Genomic DNA, 21,074 nt, shown 5'->3' on the forward strand with positions numbered 1-21,074 from the left:
GTCTTCTATTGACTTCTGGCATATGGGCCTGTCCTTCTCCTTGAGCAGTAACCAACCAGGAATTGACTTCTCCCCACCCCACCCCACCCCTACAATGCCTTCATGTTTCTAACCAATTTTTTGTGCAGTCCTGGACAAGGTGGAGGAGTTTACTTATATTTTCCCTTGATTTTTTTGATCATTACTTTATCTTGTGCCCATGACCATGTATCAGAGACCATACTGGTTTCAGGCCTCCTAGAAAACCCTGTTGATTTGGGCTACCTGGACAGCCTCATCTCCTGTTCCTTAAGTCGCCACCAAATATTAGAGATCCTGTTGCCTTCAGGACTCCTAGATGGCTCCTCCAACTCAGATTGTTCAGGTTATTCTGCCCTGTCTGTGGGTCCTTGGGTGGTCATATATAAGGAGATAGTTTTATCTCCTATTCTAACACCAACTGGGGAGGGTTGAGATACCTTTGGCTTAGATCCCTCCTGGTACATACCTGACCAGAATGCCTGCATCCTTCTAATTATCTTTATGCAGTCCTAGACTGGATAGAAGAGCTTACTATGGTTCTCCTTGGTTTTCTTGATCATTGCTTAGTCTGATGCCATTTTTTCATTGTTGTGGAATTTTTTAGGTGATCTCATCTTGACTGTAACTTTTCTTGTCACCTTCTTTATTGTAAGCCAGTCTGAGCTTGCTCAAAAAACTTGACACAATTTGCTATGTTCACAGAGGTTTGGAAGATTTATGTCATCTTCCATAGTTTTTTTTAAATAGATTTTTATGTTGTAGCACACAGAATGACCCCCCTCTACCTGATGTCTCTAATAGGCTAAAGGTTTGGTAGTCTTTAGGTCACCTCTACATCCTTCTGAATGGTAGATTGCTGTGATGTGAATGGCAATGGATACCCAACTCTACACTAGGAATGAGAACTTGGGATAAGTTCTATTGGTATTATTCAGATAAATAGTACTAGGCTAGAGATTATTCTCTAGCATCACTGACAGCATAAGGTGTGATATGTATTGGCACAAACACTCATTAACCATGATGATGGCATCAAGAGGGAAGACCTAGAACTAAACACCAAAAGTGTCACCATTTTATCATGTTCCCTAACCTCCAATGGATCCTTTCCTAGTTTGACTTTGACTCCCTACAATGTCTATGAACTACCATCTAAAGTAGAGATCAGTATCCACATACCATCAAACTATCCAGGTCCCATAATCCAACAATTTTTCTAATCTCCTGGAGATGGAGAGGAGTGGTGTGTTCCCTGGTTCCCAAGCAAACCTCTTGAGGCTAGAGGTTGATTGGAACAGTTTCAAAGGAAGAGATTCCATAAGTAGGGGTCTTGTCTAAAATTGCATTAAAGTTGTGACGCAAGAAAATCTGTTTCTTCTGCCACATGAGAAACCCCCAGAGGATGCTCCTCTTCCACAGTAGTATGGTACCCAACACAGAATATCTCTGATGGGGGTGGGGGAAGGGAAAAGGAAGAGACAAAGCATCTACTATGTTCCAGGCATTGTGCCAAGAGCTTTACAAATATTTTATTTGGTCTTCCAAACAACCCTGCGGAATACGTGGTGCCATTATATCCCCTATTTTGCATGTAAGGAAACTGAGGCAGACAGTATTTTGCCCAGAATCATACAATTAAGTGTCTGAAAAGACATTTGAACTTGACTTTTTCCTGACTCCAGGCTCAGCACTCTGTCCTCTGTGCGACCTAACTTCTTCTCAAGATAGAGCATGGCTTGTCTAGGGTGACTGAAGGAGTTTCAACGAGAATGCTGGACATAATTTCCCACGCAACTTCAGAAACAAAACTACAACAAGGAGTGGTGCTGGACGCCACCTGCTGGGAGATGTAGAAGTAACTGACAGACATTTGCACCTCTTGCTGGAACCTTTGCAGATGGAACTACCTGCAGTGGAACTGGGAGGAGTGCTTGCTGGAGTGCTCTCTGGGGATGGAGGTTTACTCTGCAGAGATTTGTCCAGTGGAGGTTGTCTTTGGTGCAATCCATCTCTCGAGTTTTACCAAAAGACTTGGCCATGAAACAGAAGATGCTAAGTAATGGGGGCTCTCTGTTGGCAGATGGTCTTCCCCTACACACACAATTCTTTAAGCTCATACTAGAGCTCTGGACCCACTTTGTTCCTTTTAACACACAATCTCTTCCCCTAAAGAAGCCCATGGTTATATATACTAATCTCTTCTGCTATTCTTTGTATACTGAATTGTTCATATTTATTTATTATTAAGTTCATCATAGGAAAGAAAATTAAAAAAATAAAATCTAGTGACTTTTCTTAAACAGTAGAGGGAAAAAAGAAAACTTTTTTCTTTTGAATATTTTTATTTTGAACTTAAAAATAAACACAAACATTTCAATATACCAAGAATAATAAGAAAGAGGACTATATCTAAAAAATGAATTTCTGTTAAGGAAAAAGAGCATCAGTTGTAGCCCAAAGGGAGCCTAGAGCTCTGGGTGAGTTAGATCATCATGACTACAAAGAAAAGTTCCCTAACATGCCCTTTTCAGAAGGGAAAATAATATTTCAAATGAGAATCTTTTGAAAATTTTATATTATAAAAAGAAGCATAAGAAAATAGTTCTACTGAAAGAGGGGGAAATAATCAACTGTAGCTAAAAAGAAAATTAAAGTAATTGGGCTAAAATTGAACATTTCTACTTTTTTTAGCTATTTCTACCTAAAATTCATTAGCTCACATAGGAGGATCCTGAAATGTAGAGTAAGGAAGAGGTGGACACAATTTGCTTTAACTGTTCCTTTAAAAGAGAGAGTGATAAAGCTTTTTCCAACATGGCTTTTCTATAGGTATCACAATAGTATATAAGGAATCTATTTTTTTTCCTGAATGTATTTATGAATGTATGTATATTACAATCAACTAGAATTATAACAAAAGAACCTTCATTTTTAATGATCTCTAGTGGGATATATGGCTGAGTATTTAATCGTTTTGCTTCTAAAGTAGAAGTGGACATATGTGGTTAAATTCAATTTTAGGAGAATATTTGAGCAACTAGTTGATTGCTTTGGGTGGAGCATTACCTCACTTAGTAAGATTTCCAGGCTCTGGAGTGCTTTCTTCTGGATACTTACTTCTGGCAATAGCTGAGCTAACATTGTGCAATTCTAAAAGCTTCTTTGCGGGCCTGGAATAGCTAACTCTAAAACATGCATTAAAACTATGGGACTGAGAATCCAGATTGATGGAAGTAACATCTATCATTAACATATCTTTCCAATTTTGCATCAGCCCCCCTCCCCAAACACTAGGCTCTCTCTTTATTTCTAGAAATGACTTCTATATCAGTAAGTACCCCAACATAAACAGGGGGGTCTGCTACCACAGGTTCTTTGATCTGTTTCTTTAAGAGGAAAGGCAACATTTGAGGGGCTCACCATCTCCTTTAATCAAGCACATATATCATTCACATAGTTCAGGAAACCAACAGACAGCACTTCCAAACTGTCTGACATAAGCAATACATATATCAACAACTGTTTGACCATAGTTGTCAGAGAGAGAAGCACCAACATCTGGGTTTTCAAAGCCAGGAGGCTTCTTAGTGGCTTCCCAGAGTCTCATCTGGCATACCATCCTTCTTCCAAAAACTAAACCCCAAAAGTAAAACCTCACCCCCAGAGTATTTATACACTTTTCAGAGCCAGAGGGCAACTCAACCCTTGAGAACCAGTACCTCATTAACAAAAGGTGTGAGCCTTCCTACTAATCTTCCCTAATCAAATTCCTTTTAATGGGCAGCCCCATTAATGGATAGGGAAGATCTTTAATCACATTAACAATACAAATACACACACTGGAAGATGGCAGAGTAGAAAGATATACATATGCTAGCTCCTAACCCACAGCCCATAAAATACCTGTAAAGAAGAACTCCCAACAAATTTGGGAGCAGCAGAAGCCACAGAACAATGGAGTGGAGGAGATTTCTGTCCCAGAGAGACCTGAAAAACTGACACAAAAGGTCCGTTGTGCACCAGACCCAGAGCACAGCCCAGCCCTGCCTTGGCCCCACAACACCAAGAGGAGCAGATTTGAGCAGGCTTCAGGGACAGAATCTCCAGCAGCCTCGAAGGTCCCTCCACCCACAGGAGCCAAAGGTCAATGAGAGGGTCTTTACAGCTTGCTGAGAGGGGAGCGGAGTGTCTCCATAACCCAGGCCCCCTTGGGAGACAGCAGTGGAGGCAGCAGCAGACAGGGGCTCCCAAAGCAGGCAGGAGCTTGGATCCACTGTTGAAGGTCTCCACATAAACCCCCCAAGGGAACTAAGCCCTTTGTGGTGGCCCTGCCCCCACCCAAGCACATGAACTTAATCTCACACTGAATAGCAGCTCTGCCCCTAACGAAAGCTCTGAGGCTGGGAAGCAGCATTTGAATCTCAGACCCCAAGCACTAGATGGGCAGAACTGGAGGCGAGGTGGATGTAGAGAGGAAACTCAGAAGTCAAATAACTGGCTGGGAAAATGCACAGAAAAGGGAAAAAAAATAAGACCATAGAAGGTTACTTTCTTGGTGAACAGATATCTCCTCCCATCCTTTCTGATGAGGAAGAACAAGGCTTACCATCAGGGAAAGACATAGAAGTCAAGGATTCTATATCCCAAACATCCAAAATAAATACTCAATGGGCTCAGGCCATGGAAGAGCTCAAAAAGGATTTTGAAAATCAAGTTAGAGAGGTGGAGGAAAAACTGGGAAGAGAAATGAGAGAGATGCAAGAAAGCATGAAAAGCAGGTCAACACCTTGCTAAAGGAGATCCAAAAAAATGCTGAAGAAAACAACACCTTGAAAAATAGGCTAACTCAATTGGCAAAAGAGGTTCAAAAAGCCAATGAAGAGAAGAATGCTTTAAAAAACAGAATTAGCCAAATGGAAAAGGAGGTTCAAAAGCTCACTGAAGAAAATAGTTCTTTCAAAATTAGAATGGAACAGATGGAGGCTAATGACTTTATGAGGAATCAAGAAATCACAAAACAAAATCAAAAGAATGAAAAAATGGAAGATAATGTGAAATATCTCATTGGAAAAACAACTGACCTGGAGAATAGATCCAGGAGAGACAATTTAAAAATTATGGGACTACCTGAAAGCCATGATCAAAAAAAGAGCCTAGACATCATCTTTCATGAAATTATCAAGGAAAACTGTCCTGATATTCTAAAACCAGAGGGCAAAATAAGTATTCAAGGAATCCACAGAACACCACATGAAAGAGATCCAAAAAGAGAAACTCCTAGGAACATTGTGGCCAAATTCCAGATTTCCCTGGTCAATGAGAAAATATTGCAAGCAGCTAGAAAGAAACAATTCAAGTACTGTAGAAATACAATCAGGATAACACAAGATCTAGCAGCCTCTACATTAAGGGATCAAAGGGCGTGGAATATGATATTCTAGAAGTCAAAGGAGCTAGGACTAAAACCAAGAATCACCTACCCAGCAAAACTGAGTATAATACTTCAGGGGAAAAAATGGTCTTTCAATGAAATAGAGGACTTTCAAGCATTCTTGATGAAAAGACCAGAGCTGAAAAGAAAATTTGACTTTCAAACACAAGAATGAAGAGAAGCATGAAAAGGTAAACAGCAAAGAGAAGTCATAAGGGACTTACTAAAGTAGAACTGTTTTCATTCCTACATGTGCTTGATTAAAGGAAAGACAATATTTGTAACTCTTAAAACTTTTCAGTATCTGGGTAGTGGGTGGGATTACACACACACACACACACACACACACACACACACACACACAGCACAGAGTGAATTGAATAGGATGAGATCATATCTTAAAAAAAAAATGAAATTAAGCAGTGAGAGAGAATATATTGGGAGGAGAAAGGGAGAAATGGAATGGGGCAAATTATCTCTCATAAAAGAGGCAAGCAAAAGACTTTTTAGTGGAGGGGAAAAGAAGGGAGGTGAGAGAAAAACATGAAGTTTACTCTCATCACATTCCACTAATGGAAGGAATAAAATGCACACTCATTTTGGTATGGAAACCTATCTTACAAAACAGTAAAGTGGGGGTAAGGGAATAAGCAGGGTGGGGGGGATGATGGAAGGGAGGGCAATGGGAGGAGGGAACAATTTGAAGTCAACACTCTTGGGGAGGGACAGGATCAAAAGAGAGAATAGAAGCAATGGGGGGCAGGATAGGATGGAGGGAAATATAGTTAGTCTTATACAACATGACTATTATGGAAGTCATTTGCAAAACTACATAGACATGGCCTATATTGAATTGTTTGCCTTCCAAAGGGAATGGGTGGGGAGGGAGGGATGAAGAGAAGTTGGAACACAAAGTTATAGGAACAACTGTCGAGTACTGTTCTTGCTACTAGGAAATAAGAAATACAGGTAAAGGGGTATAGAAAGTTATCTGGCCCTACGGGACAAAAGAGAAGTTGGGTACAAGGGAAGGGAGGGATGATAGAAAAGAGGGCAGATTGGTGATAGGTGCAATTAGAAAGCTCAGTGTTTTGGGGTGGGGGGAGGGGACAAATGGGGAGAAAATTTGGAACCCCAAATTTTTTGAAAATGAATGTTAAAAGTTAAATAATAAATTTCAAAAAATTCTAAAAAAAAAAACAACAAAAAACAAACACACACACTGGTTCTAGTTAAAGAAACTCTTGTTTCTGTTCTTTACTCCTAGAAAAGACTTGATTGATTGGTTGATAAAGGCAAGATTCAATCCTAGGCACTTGATTATACTAAAACAAAAACATCAAAAGATCCCACTTTCCTTGCCATCACACTCCACCTTGGATCCTTGGCCTTACAAACTAAATGACAATGGATCCTGGAAGAAATAGAGGCATTATACTTCTTGATTATACTAAAACAAAAACAGCAAAAATACCCCACTTTGCCATTACAACTTCCTGTTTCCTTATCTGTATACTTTCTGTATCTTCTCTGTGGTATGACCAGGTTCACTATTTTCCACCAGTAGGAATTAGCTTTCCTTAAAAGGCAACAAAACTTACCTCTGCAACTTTACTAGCTCCTCTTTCCTTTGATTCAACTTCTTGGTCAGCTAAGGACATAAAAAATCTCACCATGTGGAGCCAGGGCATTTCAGGCTTGGTGGGTGTCTGAGACCATGAGACTACTATACCTTGCTTTGCTGACCTGCAGACCAAATGGTTTTCTATAAGGAGATGAGAGAAGCTGTGTCTGCCTTATTTTATGTCCTTAGAGCAAAGTGAACTTTTTTGTTAATTGTTCAATGACTTATGGGTAGTTCAATGCATCCCAAAAGAGAATCTAGCTTAGAACTGCTTTTAACATTTGACATAGTCTTGGTAACTGGGATGAGATGAGATAGCTTGCATAGTGGATTTTGATTTGGGGAAAGAGCTCTGCAAATATGGAAGATGGGGTGATAGGATGGCAGGACACTTCATGGCTCTCAATAGCAGATCCCTTCTGATCCTGCATAGGGAGTCCTCTCTGTAGGATAGGGAACAAGGTCAGTTTAGGCAGAGGGAGTAGCTCAGTGGGTTCTGGAGTGCTGGAAGACTAAGCGGGGGGAGGGATAACAAAGCTGCAAAGTATTCCAGTATTTCCTTTTCCTTGCTGACTGCTTCATTTAGGTGAAGGGATCTCTCCTGATGGGTGTGGGGACTAACAAGCTTCAGTCAGGAAGCAATTCTATGTTCTCTGAGCCAGAGAATACAATCCTTGTTGAGATTAGAGCCAGTAGGCAGGAAAATGAAAGAGAAAGTGAGGAAGAAGGGGAGTATGACTCCAGCTCTTGAGGGAGCAATGATCAAGTGGACCATCTCTACCTAGGAGCTGTGGTAGTCACAGGCAAAGCTTAATCAGAAAGCTGATAAGTCGTTGGAGCAATGGTTCCTGAGAATATGGACTAATGAAACCAAGGCTTAGGTGCTCTTAGGGAGCTGACTTCCATGGGTTGTGGAATCTCTCTATGGATGTGGTTCTCTATTAAAGCCTCCAGACTGGTCCCAATGTAGCTTACTCCATAGTAAAAATGCATCCAATACATTTCTGGGGATCTTTCTTATATTATGGGGAGACAATTCAGTAGTTTATTCATTAATTATTATTAATTAATTATCATTAATTAATTATTCGTTAATTCAGTAACTTCCTCCCACAATCCCACCCCTACCCCAGCAAATGATAGGAGTGGTTCAGATAATTCTAAGAATTTCCATATGGCCCTACCCATAGTAACACTTACAGGATTGCAGAAAGGACCTGCTGTTTCAAACTCATACTCAATTGTCACTAATTGATTTGCCCATACCTATGTGGTTATATGGCTAGGAAGAGCCATTCCTGAAGTCTAATGTCATTCTGGTGGGACTCCAGCCAGAAGATGAGATCTAATTGCTCTTTAAGCATGTTGTGTATAGGGTATGGCTGGCAGGATTGGGGTGGGGTTGGAAAGAGGGTGGGACACATAAATCAAACCTGTCAAATCTACCCATTTCCTTCAGGAACCTCATTCTTTCCATTGCAGATTCCCATGAGAAACTCCCTGCAAGGGGAATTTGTCTTAACAAGGCCAGGTGCAAATAATTTACCATCTTAGCCATCTAAAAATGTAGAGTAAGAAACTGGAACAGCAGTGGTCATCAGGGCAAATGTATATTATATATTATGTTATGTAACATTGTATTGTATTATATTATCATATTATATTATATTATTATATGATATGATATTATGTGATATTATATATTTTGTTATATATATTTTCCCCCAGGTCACTTCCCAACATTGGTTATTGTTGAGAGAAGGTCCAGTGAGAATGGTGAATGAGTTCTCTGAGGGTGGTGGAAGTAGGCCCTATTATGTTCATAGTCTTGCCAATTGGGCAGAGGGTGATCCCAGAGAGATCTTTGAGAGTGGCTACTGAAACACAGATTGGTAAGAGAGCAACCAATGGCCAACCCACGGGGGTGCTAGTAAAATTGTATAGGGAAATTCAGCATCAGGGCACAAGGGGCCCTTCAGCCTTACCCAAGTCTGAGACATACTCTATAAACCCTCTGAACCATGTGGATCATTCAGGGAAAGCCATTGAGGGCAGTCCATGAAAGGAGAGGTATTATGAGCTCAGAATCAATGCAGACCCTTTCAGCGACCTCTATGAACACTACTGTGGGAAGGGTCAAATAGAAACTTTTAGAGGTATCTGAACCATCACTATCAGTTTCTGGGGTGGGGGTGGGGAAAGAAGGTAAAAGATATTTAGTCTAGAATAAGCTACTGACACATATGCTTTCCCATAATTTAAGAAGGAAGCTTAGAAATTTTTAGACTCTGGGTTTTGGAGAACCCATATTCTACCCTCTTTTCTCCATCTTGATACTTGGTGGGATCCATTCAACTCTACATCATCCTTTTTTCTCGAGTCCCTTGCTGCCTTCTCATATCACCTATCTATTCCTTCCAAGTTGCACCTTTGGATCAATTCCACCATCCACTGCCTTCACTCCTACACACATGTTCTAAACAAAGCTGGAGAAAAACCATGAAACCATATTGATTCAGTCCACTATAAGTTTATATCACATAACTAGGCCTTCATTGCTCCAAGGCAATCTTTCTCCTTCTCTCCAATTAATTCACTTATCTCACCTACCACAGCAATTCTTCCAAATCTTTTCATCCCTCCTTAGATTGCCCATGGCCTTTCCTCCCTGCTCTCTCAGCAGAGAACTTGGCCTTATATTCTACTGGAAAAATATGATGTCATTTTCCATTTTCCAAGAGCTCTCTCTTCTCCCCTCCTCCTCATCACACATCCTTCAACTGACTTCTGTCACTATCTACTCCTTCACCCCTCTCTTACACAAAGAAGTCCTTCTCCTGGTCAAGGTTAACCACTCTACATGCACAAGTGATCCCATTCTATCCTATTTTCTCCAATAGATTATCCCTTCTGTCATCCACATTCTCACTTATCTTCACTCTCTCTGCCTATTGGCGGTCACTCTACAAACATGCCCCATGTCTCCCCCATCCTTAAAAAACCCTCACTTTATCCATCCATTCCTACTAACTATTGTCCTATATCTCCCCTGTCTTTTTTGCCTTAACTTGAGAAGAAAGTGCCATCACTTCCTTTGCTCTCACTCTGCTTAACTCTCTACAGCCTGGTTTCTAATCTCAACATTCAACCAAGATTATTCTCTCAAAAGTTATGAATGATTTCTTAACCATCAAATCTAATTTTGCTGTTATTCAGTTATTTTTTAGTCCTGTCCACCTCTTCATGACCCTTTTTAGGATTCTCTTGAGAAAGATACTGGAGTGGTTCAACATTTTCTTCTCCAGCTCATTTAACAGATGAGGAAACTGAGGCAAAGAGGGTTAAGTAACTTGCCCAGGGTCACCCAACTAGTAAGTATCTGAGGCCAGATTTGAACTCAGAAAGATGGGTCTTCCTGACTCAAGGTCCAGCACTTTATGCACTGAGCTGGACTATCAAATCTAACTCAGTGCTCATCCTCTCTGCAGTGCTGCTTACCCTCTTCTCCTGGATACTTTTTTTCCTCTAGGTTTTCATCACTCTATTCTCTCTAAGTTTCCTAGCTATCAATCTGTTCCTTCTCAGTCTCCTCTGTTAGATCTTCACCCAGGTCACACTTGGTAACTATAGGTGGCCCACAGCATTCTGTCATGGGTTCTCTTCTGTTCTCCCTCTATACAACTTGGTGATGTTATGGGCTCTCTGTCCATGGATTCAAATCTTTATGTTGATGATTCCAAAAGCTACTTATTCTAACTCTAACCTCAGTTGAACTCCAGTCTCACATCACCAATTACCTAGGAGACATCTTAAATTCATCCTGTCCAAACTGATCTCATTATCTTTCTTCCTAATCCTTCTCCCCTTCCAAATTTCCCTAATACTATCAAAGTTACCATCATCTTCCTAACCACTCAGGCTCACAACCTCAACATTCCCTCTACCCAATCTGATGCCAAGGCCTGTTGATTGTAACTTTGAAATATGCCTCACATGCATCTCCTTCTTTCCTATGACATTGCTAACTCTAGTGAATGCCCTCATCACCTCACACTTGGACAACAGCAATAGCTTGATGGTTGGTCTGCCTGCCACAAGTCTCTCCCCTTTCCAGTATATCCTCCAACCAACTGTCAAAGTGATCTTCCTAAAGTCCACATCTGACCATGTAACCCCCTACTCAATGAACTCCAGTAATTCCCTATTACCTCCAGGATCAATAGGAAATCTTCTGTTCAATGTTTAAAGTCCTTCGTAACCTACCACCTATCTTTCCAGTCTTCTTACACCTTCTGTCTACCCCCACATACTTTGTGACTCATTGACGCTGATGTCCTTGCTGTCCCCTGAACAAGACAGTCTGTCTTTTGACTCCAGGTATTTTCTCTAGTTGTCCTCAATACCTGGAATGCTCTCCTTTTTCATCATTACTTTTTGGCTTCCTTCAAGTCCCAGCTGAAATCCCCCTTTTTGCTGGAAATCCTTCCCATCTCCTCTTAATTCTAGTTGATTATTTCCTATTGACCCTGCATATAGCTTGTTTGTACAAATTTATTCACATGTTGTCTCCCCCATTAGACTGTGAGCTCCTTGAGGGCAGGAACTGTCTTACCTTTCTTGATATCCCCAGCACTCAGCACAGTGCCTGGCACAGTGGAGGCACTTCATAAGTGTTTATTGGTCATCCAGAGAATAACCCCTAGAATCCACAGTGTCAATCATTCCTCAGGACCCAACATGCTGCCTTGACTGTAAGTTGTGGGAGTGAACCTAGAGAGAATATACTACATTAAAAAAAAAGACAAAACCTTAGTCTCAGAGAGAAAATTGAGGTCATTAAATGAACACAAAGTGGTCTAGCACTATGATGGAGAAGATTCCGTTTAAAGACCAAGTCAAAAAGGGATTCTTTATAGACAGTGAGGTCTTGTAGATATTTATTTTTTTAGAGGATATTATGCTGAAATCATCAAACTCCCAAACATTGTGAAACTTCCTGTCTTAAGCTCATCGCCCACTCAAAAGAGTTTGGCATAACTATCCACCTAGGAAAAAACAAGATGAAGAATGCTTATTATTGTCCAGTCAACAATAAAGTAGGATAAGCAACCTCTTTAACTAGTGATGTAGTGCACATATACACACATGTATTTTCCTTTTCATATTTGCATATGTATTATGCATGGATATACATACATATATACGTGTGTGTGTGTGTGTGTATAAGTACTACATATTTTTACAGACTTAGAGAGATATCTGGGACAGACATTGCCAACTGATGAGCTGGGTTCAGAATTAAGCTGGAGGAGATTTCCTTTGGGAAATTACAAAATTCTTGGAATGACCCTCAAATTTAGAGATGTTTATGGATCAAAATCCCTGATTGATGAGAGTTATGGAAAACAAAACAAGTTGATTGTCAGAAAAACTAAGAATGAAAATGTGCTCTAGGAAATTTACTTTTATTTATTTATTGGACATTATTTTTCTTTCTTGATGCTCCCTTTTGTCATTGCAGGGGTCCTGCTTCTTTTGCAAATCTGACCTCAAAGATCTAATTCCAAACACATTCAATCCCGCTAATCCAAGAACTGTCACAATGTGCTAGTTTTTTTGGACTGAAAAATATTTTGAAAGCTGTGTATGGGGGTAAAAAAAGACATATACTACAGGGAATGGGCTGTTGGCAGCAGTTTTATCTCCTGACATAGACAGGGCTGACTATGCTGGCCATATGTTTGCTTTGTGATCCCATGAGAAAGTGTTTGCAGTTCTATAAAAACTAGCCAGAAAAGAAAAAAAAAGTCACAGACGTTTTCCAGGTTATCTGGCAACAGGTTTTGGACAGGCTATGATAAGCCAGGTGGTTCAGGGAAATTTTATTCTAACTTTAAGCATTTGTATCCAATAGAAGTTTGAAGGTTGTTTCCTTTATCCTCATCATCTGACTTGTGAATGACTTTCTCCTTTGCTTAATAGTAGTGTGCTTACTGAACTGAGCTGTGTGCAGGTTTGTTGTTTTTTTTTAATTACAAAATAGTTGGTTGAAGTTATTACTAACTTTGTCTTTTGCTTCTTTTTAAGAAATTAATCATTTTTCTAGTGGTCTGGGATTTCATGTTTCCAGTAATAGAAAATGGCTTTTTATTCCCCCTTTTTGGCTATAAGCCATGAAATCCTTAGGGGTTTTTTTAGTTAATTAATTTATTTTTAGTTTTCAACATTCATTTTCACAAGATTTTGAGTTCCAGATTTTCTCCCCATCTCTCCTCTCCCCTCATCCCAAGATGGCATGCATTCTGATTACCCCTTCCCCCAGTCTATTCTCCCTTTTATCACCACCCCCTGCATCCTCTTCCCCTCTACTTTCGTATAGGGTAAGATATCCAATTGAGTGCATATGTTATTCCCTCCTTAAGCCAAATCTAGTGAGAGTAAAGTTCACTCATTCCCTCTCACCTCACCCCTCTGCCCCTCCATTGTAAAACCTTTTTCTTGTTTCTTTTATGTGAGATAATTTACCCCATTCTATCTATCCCTTTCTCCTCCCAATATGTTCCTCTCTCTCACCCTTTAATTTGATTTGTTAGATATCATCCTTTCAAATTCAACTCACCCTGTACCCTCTATCTATCCATCCATCCATCCATCCATCCATCCATCCATCCATCCATCCATCCATCCATCTATCTATCCATCCAGTTAGTTAGCTATTTCCTCCAACTACCCTAATACTGAAAAAGGTCTCAAGACTTATAAATATCATCTTTCCATGTAGCAATGTAAACAGTTCAATTTTAATAAGTCCCTTATGATTTATCTTTCCTGTTTACCTTTTCATTCTTCCCTTGCTTCTCATATTTGAAACTCAAATTTCCTATTCAACTCTGGTCTTTTCAAGAGGAATGCTTTGAAGTCCTCTATTTCATTGAAATTCCATTTTTTCCCCTGAAGTATTATACTCAGTTTTGCTGAGTAGGTGACTCTTGGCTTTAATCCTAGCTCCTCTGACTTCTGAAATATCACATTCCAAGCCCTCTAATCCTTTAATATAGAAGCTGCTAGATCTTGTGTTATTTTGATTGTATTTCCACAATATCCAAATTGTTTCTTTCTGGCTTCTTGCAATATTTTCTCCTTAACCTGGGAACTCTGGAATTTGGCTACAATATTCCTAGGAGTTTTTCTTTTGGGATCTCTTTCCAGAGGCAATTGATGGATTCTTTCCATTTCTAGTTTACACTCTGGTTCTACACTATCAGGGCAGTTTTCCTTGATAATTTCAATGTCTACACTCTTTTTTGATCATGACTTTCAGGTAGTCCAATAATTTTTAAATTATCTCTCCTGAATCTATTTTCCAGATCAGAGGTTTTTCCAATGAGATATTTCACATTGTCTTCTATTTTTTCATTCTTTTGGTTCTGTTTTATAGTTTCTTGATTTCTCATAAAGTCATTAACTTCCATTTTCTCCATTCTAATTTTTAAGGAATTATTTTCTTTAGTAAGCTTTTGTACCTCTTTTCCCATTTGGCCAATTCTGCTTTTTAAGGCATTCATGTCCTTATTGGTTTTTTGGACCTCTTTTGCCATTTGGGCTAGTCTATTTTTTAAGGTGTTATTTTCTTCGGTATTTTTGGGGGTCTCCTTTAGCAAGCTATTGACTCATTTTTCATTATTCTCTTGCATCACTTTCATTTGTCTTTCCATTTTTCCCTCTATTTCTATTACTTGATTTTCAAAATCTTTTTTGAGCTCTTCATGGCCTCAACCAATTCATATTTTTCTTGGAGACTTTTGATGTAGAAGTTTTGACTTTGTTGTCTTCTTCTGGTTGTATGTTTTCATCTTCTTTGTGATCAAAGTAAGATTCTATAGTCTGGATAGTGGACAATGCTCTCATGCCTTCCCAGTGGAGTGAAACAGGGCTTTGTGCTTGCTCCCATGATTTTTAGCATGATGTTTTCAGTCATGTTGTCAAATTCTTTCAATAAAGATGAACACGACATCAAGATCAGCTACTGTACTGATGGTAAGTTCTTCAATTTGAAAAGGCTACAAGCCAAAACCAAAGAGGAGGGAGTGTTGGTACATGATTTTCTGTTTGCAGATGATTGTGCACTCAATGCAGCCTCTAAAGCTGAGATGCAGCAAATTATGGATCAAAGTATGGATCAAATCTCTGCTGCCTATACTAATTTTGGCCTAATCATCAACACCAAGAAAACACAGATGCTCCATCAGCCACCATTACACCATTCATACTTGGAACCATCAGTTACAATAAATGAAGAAGCTCTGAATGCTGTGGATAAGTTCACTTACCTTGGTAGTGTACTTAAGCCAGGGATGTACACATTGACAATGAGGTTGACACACATGTTGCCAGAGCTAGCTCAGTGTTTGGGAGGCTCCAAAGGAAAGTGTGGGAGAGAAGAGGTATTAGACTGACTACCAAACCGAAGGTCTACAGAGCCATTGTGCTGACCTATTGTTGTATGCCTGTGAAACATGGACAGTCTACCAGGGCCATGCCAGGAAACTGAATCGTTCCCATTTGAACTGTCTTAGGAGGATTTTGAGGATCACCTGACAGGATAAGATACCAGACACTGAAGTCCTTGCTGGAGCTGAACTTCCAAGCATTCAAACTATGCTTCAGAGAGCACAACTCTGATGGGCTGGTCATGTTGTTTGACTGCAAAATGTACACTTGACAAAAAGACTATTTTATGGAGAACTCACATGGGGCAGGCAATCACATGATGGTCAGAAGAAGTGATACAAGGACACTCTCAAGAACTTTGGATTTGATTGTGAGACATAGGAAACCCTGGCACAGGACCTCGCAATATGGCATGCCCACATCAGAGAAGGTGCTGTGCTCTATGAGCAAAGCAGAATTGAAACAGCACAAAGGAAACTTAGGAAGTGCAAATTTGGAGTAACCACCCCAAATATTCATACCAACAATCTGTGACCAATCTGTGGTAGAGCATTTCAATCTCATATTGGTCTGATCAGCCACAGTTGTACACACTGAAATTTTACTTTAACATGGTGATGTCATTTTGGTCAACAACCAGTACCAGTATCACAATCCACTTGCACAAACTCTTCCCCCTTTCAAGTAGAAGTGCTCCCTGGTAATCAATATGTATAGTCAAGCAAAACAAATCAACATATTAGCCATGTCTGAGAATACATATCTTATTATCTGCTTCTAGTTCATGACTTCTTTGCCATGATTTATTTGCTGCTTTGATTAGAGTTTTAAGTTATTTTAATTGTTTTTTCTTCACATAATTATTATGGTCATCATGAAAACTGGTCTCTTGGCTCTGTTCATTTCAAAGTACATTGATGTTCATATATCTTTCCGTATTTTTCTAAATCTATGATATTCATAATGTCTTATGGCATAATAATATTCCATATTTTCAAATACTATCATTTTTTTGAGCCATTGCCCAATTAATTAGGTTTTTAGGTTTTTGGTACAGCAACAACAAAATATTGCTGTAAATATTGTTGTAACTATAAGTTCTTTCCCTCTGTCTATGATTTCTTTGGTGTACATGCCTAATAATAATTTCACTGGATGAAATGGCATACTCATTTTGATGACTTTTTGGCTTTGATTCTAAATTGCTTTCCAGAATGGCTGCATTAATTCACAGCTCCACCAAATGTGCATTAGATAGCCCACATTCTAGTACTTCCAACAATGGTTCTTTTCTCCTTTTATCATTCTTGCAAATCTTATGGTTATGAGGAAGAACTTGAGTTGTTATAATTTGCATTTCTCTTATTAGTGATTTGGAGCTTTTTTTTTTTCATATGGTAGTTAAAAATGTTCATTTCTTTATTTGAGGATTCCCCAGTAATATCCTTTGACCACTTATCTACTGGGAAATGGTTCTGGTTTGCTTATATTTGCATTAGTTCTTACTTGTCTAATTTGTTATATTGACGATCTTTTCTGTATTTTAATCAGTATCAAAAAGGATTGATGTGGTATATTTCAAAATATAGTACTGTTAGGACTCTTTGTTTCTATCTTTTTCATTATTTCCCTTGAGATTATTGATATTCTGTTGAATGAATTTTGTTATTATTTTGTCTAGTTCCCCAAAGTAATTCAAGTAAATGAGAAATATTATATGACAAATATGGAAATAAATCTGTACTTAATTTAAGTAGCATATTTTTATTATATTAAACTGACCAAAACATGAGGAATTAATATCTCTCCAATTATTTAAGTTTTCCTTCATTTTTGTAAATGATATTTTGTAATTCTATTTCTATTAGTTTTCAGTGTGTAATGGAACTTCTAGATATTTTGTATATTATACAATTATTTTTTAATAACATTCTTTTTTCTAATTCTTTCTGGTGTATTTTGCTATTAGCATGCAAAAAGGCTAAAAATTTATGTGTGTTTATAAATGTCTTGAGTTCTTCAAGTAAATCACTGATAAGCAGAAATATATTTTTGTTTCCTCTGATTATTTTGATTTTTCCTTCAATTTCGTTGTTCTTGTCTTATTGCTTTGCTTAGCATTTCTGGAAATATAATAAATAATTATGGATTTGTTTTATCTCTGAACTTGTTGGAAAGGTCTCTCTTCTTTCTCCATTACAGATAATACTAATTCTTGGTTTTTAAAAGATTGTTTTTAGCATATTAAGGGAAGAACCACTTATTCCTATGACAACTTGTATTTACCATAAATTAATACTGCATTTAAAAAGTCTGAATCTATTGAAATAACCATGTAATTTTTATTGTTTTTATTATGCTGCCTTGTTTATAACTTTCTTAATATTGAAATAATTCTGAAATGCTGGCCCAAATCCAACTAAAGAATAGTGAATAATCTTTTGAATATGATCCCATATCCTCTTTGCTAAAATTTTATTCATTTTCTACATCAATTTTTATTAGAAATCATAGTCTACAGATTGCTTTCTTTGTTTTATCTCTCCCTAGTTGCTAGAACTAAATTTGTTTCATAGAAAGAGTTTGTTAGGATGCCTTCTTCCATATTTGCAAACAATTTTTGTGTAAATATGTAAACATAATTTTTGAACGATTTTTAAAATATGGTATTAGTTTCTGAACTTTCTTTTGAATTCATTTGTAAATCCATTTTTAAAAAATGTTCACCTATTTCTTTTATCAACTCCTTTGGCATATAATTTAATAAAATGGTCCATAATAATTCATTTTATTTCATTTTTATTTGGTTTGATTTTCTTTCCTTTTTTGTTGTATGTAATTTGTTCCTTTTATTTTAAAATCAAATTAGATAATAGTTTATCTGTTTTATTAATCTTTTCCCCAAAATTCCACTATTAGTTCTATTTGTTAATTCAATGGATTTTAGACTTTTAATTTCATTGATCTGTTGATTTTTAGAATTTCTATTTTTGTTTTTAGGTGAGGTTCTGATTTTTTGCTTTTCTAATTTTTATTTGTGCATGTGTTTTCCTTTTGTTTCTTTTTTTAGTTTCATGCACAATTCATTGATCTCTTTTTTCCTTTTTTGATGCAAGTGTTACAGATATAATTTTTTCTCTAATGGTTCCTTTGACTAAATTACACAAGATTAGGTATTTTGCCCCATTTTGTTTTTTTCTTGAAATAAAAGCATTATTTATATTATTTGTATTATTTACATATATAATGTATAAATAACACAAATAATGCAATTTGTATTACTTACCACAAACATTCTTTAGAATTATATTTCTTAATGTATATTAAGTTCAAACATTTTCTTCAAATTATCCTTCTCATTTTTATGGTCATCAAAGAATGCATTTAATAATCTGTGTTTCTGCATTTGGTATGAATGTTTAATGCTATTGTAGGTGGTCAATTTTTTTTAAAGGTGTGATACATAGATGAAAATATGTATACTCTTCACATTCCCATTAAGCAGGCCCCAGATATATATATATTTAACTTTTCTAAAATTCTTTTTATTCTTTTCTTTTTCATTTTTCTTTTTTTTTTGGATTTACCTAATTCTGAAAAACACATATTAAAAACCAAAATAATGATTGTTTGTTGTCTATTCCTCCTTAAATTGGCCTTTGATTTATGTGTTTATGTGCTTTACTATTTTCTGCATTTTTCTGCAATTCAGCTGCCAGGTGAAGTAGTCACAGAAGACTTAAACTATTGTGACACAATATTAAGTATTAAAATTGTAAAAGTATTTATGTCCTCATCAATTTAAAAATTGTGAATATGTCTGTAACTGACAAGGGAATAGTTATGATATAACAACATGAATGAATTGGCCCTGAATGAATTTTAGTAGTTTGAGAGTAAGAGAGATGCAAACCAGGAGCTGACCATGGAAGAGGTGCCCTAAAGGGAGGACAGAGGAAATTTGTCATGTAGCTTCTAAGGGATGTTACTAGATGAGAATGAGATACTTTATTCATGGATGAACAGAGGCACACACTCCAGACAGTCATGGATCCATGAGACAATCATTCAAGGGAAGAAGCAATTTTGAAGAGCTTGCACTGAAGAGAAACAACTTTTGGAAGCCCAGCTCAGTGACTTTCCAAAATGTACCCAAGGGAAGCTGTCTAAGGTCTCTATGAAAGAAGAAAGAGTTTTCAGGTCTTGAGACTGAAATTAAGGTAAAGTGAGAGACAGTATGATCAACTTATGTTAGGATAGCAATAACTAATAAATTGAGTCTATGGCTTCTCAATAACCAAAGACCTTTAGTAAAGACTGAAGTTTCTTTCTTTGTTTATAACAATTAGCAAGATGACAGAGCAAAATCCTGAGCAACAGAGGTGTGTCTGATTGGTTATCATGGACATAGTCAGAACTGAGATTACATCATTTGGACCTCCCCTTCTGAAATCCTCTTAACCACAGCCAAGACAAAATTTGATTTGAATCACAAGACACTGTTCTCAGACAATGAAAGTTGCCATAATAGTTTAGACTGATGAGATTTGACCTATTAGGTATAATCAAGTTTCTCTGGAAAATGGATGATGGGTAGAGTTAAAAAGGTGGAGGTAATTATAAGACAAAAGCTTAACCGTTAGGGATATGAGTGGTAGATGAAATCTATAAGGAGATGGAACCTGGGATAGGGAATATTAAATCTAACTTGAGTACTATCTTAGCAAAATAGAATTAAATCAATTTTCTATTTTATACAGGTCTGATATTACCAGAAGCAATGAGTTGCTTTTTCTGCTTGAGCATCAAACACATGTATCACTACCATTGCACTCCAAGTTTGAATACATATAAGTAATATGTATATTTGTGGGAGAATATGCTCCATGCATAACTTCTATTTTTGCTATGCTATTTGAGTGAATGTCTTTGCTAATTGAATCTATTGCCTGATTATTAATGAGAAGCACATTGGTGGGGGCTTGTTAAGTATGTTAGAAGTGCAGGCTCACAGGGTTACTCCAAGGTAGCAGCTGCCATTTTGGGAACCTAATCCCCCAGTCTGAGTACAAATTTAGAGAAAATAAAACAAAGTGGACGTTACACACACACACACACACACACACACTTACAATTGATACTTTTTATTGGTGGTTCCTTTAAGAATAATGTTTGTCTATCTCATAAAATCATAGGATCATTGATTTAGAGCCAGAAAGGACCTTAATTTAACCATGTCTATTTTTATTATTGCCTGGACTGAGAACATGAATTCTATTCATGCTTTTTCTGAATTTACCTGAAGCATAAAAATTATGCTTCATCACCTCATTTTAACTGTGCACATTTTAATGTTTCAAATGCATTTTCTTTGTAAATAATATATTATTCGATTCTTCTTGCCAGTCCATTCCTACTACCCTCCCCTGTTTTATGTGCGAATTCATCCTATTCAATTTATAGTTAATGATTGTTAGGCACATTTCTTCTTTTGTCATATCCCATTAACAGTGTTACTTCTCTTTGCCTCCTACTCCTGTTTTGGAA

At 37.6% G+C, this 21,074-nt stretch overlaps 1 long non-coding RNA gene across 2 annotated transcripts in view; it reads right to left on the reverse strand.

Moving 5' to 3' along the window:
* Window positions 1-1,509: 1,509 nt before the first annotated feature.
* LOC140507140 (uncharacterized) overlaps window positions 1,510-21,074 on the reverse strand; it is a 38,179-nt gene continuing 18,614 nt past the window's right edge. Inside the window, exons 2-4 of one of the 2 annotated variants that reach the window (XR_011968210.1) lie at window positions 11,689-11,860; window positions 7,054-7,198; window positions 1,510-1,858 (exon numbers count right to left, since the gene is read on the reverse strand). This is a non-coding gene — a long non-coding RNA (uncharacterized lncRNA). The remainder of the gene's footprint in view (window positions 1,859-7,053; window positions 7,199-11,688; window positions 11,861-21,074) is intronic. The other variant, XR_011968209.1, reaches the window with a different exon arrangement.

This window comes from Notamacropus eugenii, chromosome 5, assembly GCF_028372415.1.
Source record: "Notamacropus eugenii isolate mMacEug1 chromosome 5, mMacEug1.pri_v2, whole genome shotgun sequence".
Taxonomy (NCBI): domain Eukaryota; kingdom Metazoa; phylum Chordata; class Mammalia; order Diprotodontia; family Macropodidae; genus Notamacropus; species Notamacropus eugenii.